The 5,425-nt window shown below is 34.2% G+C and overlaps 1 pseudogene; it reads right to left on the minus strand.

Moving 5' to 3' along the window:
• Window positions 1–480: 480 nt before the first annotated feature.
• On the minus strand, window positions 481–3,395 carry LOC108982504 (annotated as a pseudogene).
• Window positions 3,396–5,425: the final 2,030 nt, after the last annotated feature.

Here is a 5,425-nt window from a genome sequence, read left to right on the forward strand (position 1 = left end):
ATTGTATTTGAACTCTTGCAAAATTAAAAGTAATTTACTTTAGATTTCTAAAAGTTAGCCAATAGTGTTTGAGTGAAAGAAGACTTCAAATTCTCAAAAAATAAAGAAAGGCTTCAAATTCACATTCATATATAGCACAAGCATTGATTCAAGCATGTGATGCAAATTAACAATGAGTCTTAAATCGATTCATTTCAAATCTTTTTATTTGAAGTCCAAATTTAGGTTAATTTCCATACACACCCTTCAGCTAATTAATATGGAACGTATGGACACCCAAATCACACATTACAACTAAATAAATAAAACTAATAAATACTAAATTTTTCTTACTTGTTCTATTATTATCTTCCAGTTATGTCCACTTCAGAATTTCAAAGTTTTTCTTTTCTTGCTCATTAATTTATTGAGAAAGGAGTTCTAGCCTTCTTGGTACAAATGCAGTCATTTTTTACCTTAACTCAATCACCATCACAAGTTTCACGATTTTGTAGGTTTGATATGTTCTAGATTTGCTTGCACTAAAATCAAATACTCAAGATCACCGATTTGAAGTTTATGTTCACCCATAGGAATTCTTGGAGTCCCTTCTTTGTCAACATCACTCAGGTGCTTGCACACTTGAACATCAATTTTGACCTGGTACTTAGACCCGGCTGCAACATGAACTTTCTCATAGCCTATCAATTGCTTGTTGGTGGCCCATATCTCAAGAGGTGGGAACGAGAATATAAGAAGCGAAAGACTCCCATCCAAAGTTCTCGTATTTTTTACATCGATGTAAACGGGTATTACGAGTTCATCGCAATTTGCATGCTCGGTATTGACACCATTTCTCATGATGGAGGAATTTTTCAAGGCATGGAGGCTAGCATGGGATACAGTGACTGTTACATCCTTTGGAGGTTCGCCTAGTTCAAGGTTGAATCTGGTGTAGCTCAAGCCATAGCCAAAAAGGGAACACCACAGGGCCCTTGTAGAATCTGTAGGTACGATCGGGGTAGCCTGTGAATGGGTTTGCTCGCATGTCCATGATTGTCATTGGCACCCTTTCTACGTAGCCATGTGGGTACCATGTCATGGGAAGTTTTCCTCCTAGAGAAAAGAACAAGTACATAACTGAAAACATTAGACAATTTGTCGATTAGGCCAAGTTAGTAAAAATACAATATCAAGTTAGGCCAAATTTAAGATGCCCAACTAATAATGATTTTTTCTCAACAAGAATGGATACATGACTTAGCAGCATAATTTCCAATCATTGTAACTGTAGCATTGGAATTGGGCCCAATGACTACTACAGTTCGATGAGACCGGATGGACAATGGTAACGACGACCCATGGTTTTTTAGCAAGACGATACCTTGTCTAGCTGCCTCAAGGGTTAGCTGTTGGTGGGCTGGGGTGCATACATCTCTTGAGCCCAAGCTCCCAAACTGCTCTCCCGATCGCTCCCCATCAAACATACCCAACCTCATTTGCACCGCAATTGTGTTCGTCAATGCATTGTTGACGTTAACTTCACTTGTAACTTTTCATGGCCTTCTCTATTTGCACTCCCAAGAAAGGTCCACAGTCAAAATCCAAGGGGAGGGGGGTCACTAAAATCAACAAGTAGCGATCCACCCGTGTCCAGTTATCAAGATCATAAGCCATGTAGTGTTTGCAACATGCAACAACCTTAAGTTGGTCTCCCTCAGCATTGTCCTGAAATCCCCGAACATATCTAGCAGCATACTTTGCGGCTACTAGTAGGTCTTCTTCGGGAGCCTCTTGGCCTTGTCCCCATCGAGGATCTTGGAATATGTCCACGTTCGGGCTTCAATTTGTCAAACCAATTGTTCCTTCATTGTACATTGCTCTAGCTTCATCAGACACCACCTACACATGTACAAATTAACCATGTCACCAACTATATATATGATTTAAAACAACCACCATCACAATTACATGTCTATGTCATCACCATAGACAATTGGGTCATTGAATATTTGTTGTTAATGTCGAAATGGGACTAGCTAGCCATCTAAAACCAATTAGGGCAATATTAATAGCAAATGAACAAATTATGATCATGACATTATAGAAAAATGGATGTCATGAAACTAACATGCACGTAGAATTTGCAAGCTAGCTTTGGGACAAGAAACCAGGCAAAGTTTCAATGACGGTAGTCAAGTATCTTTTGCATGCATGTTTTTTTTTTTTTTACTTCTTTATTATTTATTGATTTTGTTCATATTTATCCATTAGATAGCACTAAAATTTGATATTTTGTGACCAATTATTACTTAACCATCGCTAGGAATGTATATTAATGCACACCAGATAAAACATGCTTCATGTTTTCTTGTGCCATTGAAAAGAAAACACTTTTAACAATCAGTTATATATAATTAAATAGGAGTTTTGAAGTATACTACGTGTAACTAAACTAATAAACTATAATTATCTGATAGCTTTAGCAGAGATTTTATACATATATATAGAATGTATTGGTGATAGACGAATTAGTTTGATATGAGAAATCATCCAAAATCCCTACGTACGTACCTCTCCAATTTTCTCCCAAAGTGACTGGTTAAAATTTTTAGCAGTTGTGGTAATGACTGAGGAAAACTAGTGCCCCCAGAAAGGTCCACCGAATTTAACACTTGGGCCCATATTGGACACCTCATGAAGCGCCTCCGACCACCACTGGTAGCTCTGAAAGCACCCACTAAGGCATTGTTCATTACAACAAAAAGGACCTTTTGAGTCCAATTATTTTTTATCATTGCATAAATTATCGTGACAAAAGAATTATTATGTCGAAGTTAAAACCATCGCAAATTTACAACACAAATGGTCAAATTTCATAATGTGAACAGTGTAAATTTCATTTGCATCAATTTATTTGTATTTGTTTCGTATTTATTCCGACATAAAAAAACTAGCAAGATCCATATGTTAAGCGGCGATTTCACTGAATCGCAAAAAAAAGATCTTGTTACTAAAAAGTATTTTTGCGGCAAAATTATGTTGTCACAAATACCTTTTGAGACACTCTAGTAGCGTCCACTTTGGGAAGATTGGATTTGGACGAAATTAATTATTCGCAATAATTTTCAATATTTTCACGCCGATTTCATGCGACGCAAAAGGCCATTTCTATTGTAGTCGTTTACCAGCAACGTAATCTTCTCCTGCAATGTCAATCGCCCGATCAAGTTCCACACTCTCACTTCTATAGGCAACGATGCGTTGCAGAACTTGAGGCTCCTCGTCATCCCCTCCTGAGGGTTGCATATGAACCGTGACCAAGCCTCTATAGTGCTAAAGGAAAGGGAGAAAAGGGTGAGAAGCCAAAGAAGTGAAAAGAATGTGAATGACGACTTCATTTTGAAGTGAGCCATCTGGGGAACAAGAAGGTTTTGGCTTTTGGAGTTATAGGGAGAGATGGTTCCATTTAGTACTACCTGATTCTCTAAAGGGATAAGTTTTATATTAGGTTTCCACGTCGATTATGCAATTTAAAAGAAAAATTTTATTCATCATCTTTACAGATTACACATTGGATTTATTTATTTTTTTTTTTATTAAATGTGTTGTGTATAGATGATGAGTAAAAAAATTTAATTAATTTAAAAAAATTAAAATAAATTAAAAATAAATAAATATAATGTATGATACATGAAAAATGAATAACAAAGCTTATAGATAGGAAGTAGATTTTGTGTGGAACTCGCGACTGCATGGGTAAAAGCAGCCGTCTGCAAAATGTCAAATTTTCAAGCCAATTACTTTAAAATTGTACAGTAAATATGTCTACGTTGCAAAATTGGATGATCTGCAATCCTTATCTTTAAGCAAACATAATTTCTCATAAATAAAACAAAAAAGGAAGTAGTTTTTGGGTAGAACTCGCAACTGCATGGAAATCGCCATCGGCTACGTACAAAATGTCAAATTTTCAAGCCAATTACTTTAAAATTGTACAGTAAATGATCTTGACTTGGTAGATGAGAGAGAGAGAGAGAGAGAGTAAAAGACGCAGCCATGGATCGAGGAGGAGCAAGAAGTACGATAAGCAACTAGATTACCCATCACCTTTGGCAAAGCAAGAAATGGTTTTAGATCATATATATATATATATCGGTCATAAAGTACTTAATTCACGGACAGAGCGAAACTGATCTTTTAATTAAATTATGATTTGGTTTTAAATTTATTTAAATTAACAGATGAAGCCGATCGATAACAAAAAAAATGCATGGGGAAAACATGATTAATTAGTACAGTCATCGACCATTGCGCCGCAAAAACTACTTGTGCATGCCATTTATATGATCAGACCCATGCAGAATATCTGTCTTCTACTGTCTTCTACTACCTCCTCCTTCTTCGTATTACGAAGCCCGTCGCTCCCCTCCGTTGCTCTCTCCCAAGCCCATCTCCCTCTCTACTACCACCACCCTCCACAAGCACCGACGTGAGCCCAGTACAGCATGCCCATAGCAAATAAATAAGTAAATAATAATTATTTTTAGAATAACGATACAGTTAAACATCCCGCACTTTTTTTTTTAAAAAATAAAATTTTTTATGAATTTTTTTTTTTATATAATCTTATATTTACTCAAATTTTTTTAAAAAATAGTGCGCGGTGCTTACGCACTTTCTGACTGTAAATATTATTTCTCTTACTTTTATTCATAAAAAAAATGATTTGTACAAATCTAAAAATAGACCAATATCGCCCAAGTCTTTGTAAAAAAATAGACTTAATTTTAAAAAAGTGTAAAAAAATTATTTTTTATTAGTAAAACTTATTTTTTTTATAAAAGACTTGTATATAATTTGTCTATTTTAAACTTGTACTAATCAATCTATGTATTAATTTAAATAAATTTAAAAAACAACAAACCAAATCATAATTAATGTCTCTCTTATATATATTCCCTCAATCTCAAATTTTCAGTATTTTTTGTATTTTTGTATTTTTTAATGTGTTTTTGGTTTGTAATTTCCTGTTTTTTAGTTTTTAATAAAAAAAATTATGCTATTTTGAATTTGGTGTCTATAATAACAAGATCTCATATTCCTCTTGGTTGAGAGGGTGGTGTGGGTTAATACTTTTCTTTTTAGAAGAGGGATTAAAATTCTGTTTTTACATAACGTACTTTTTATTAAGAGAGAATTTTATAAAAATTAAGATAATATCTGTTATAAATAAATTTGTGTGTAAGGATATCTTAAAATAAATACATAATTTAACTTATAATATATTTTTTTTTTTATATTAATAAGTTATAACTGTAAATTAAATTATTAAATGAAAAAAAAAAACCTTTGGTCCTCGTGATATTTATTACTGGACTGACTAAAGAGATCATCTCATGAGTACAAGTACCGGTTCTACAGAGACGAAAACACAGAGATGTAC

The sequence above is a fragment of the Juglans regia genome, chromosome 7 (genome assembly GCF_001411555.2).
Source record: "Juglans regia cultivar Chandler chromosome 7, Walnut 2.0, whole genome shotgun sequence".
Lineage (NCBI taxonomy): Eukaryota > Viridiplantae > Streptophyta > Magnoliopsida > Fagales > Juglandaceae > Juglans > Juglans regia.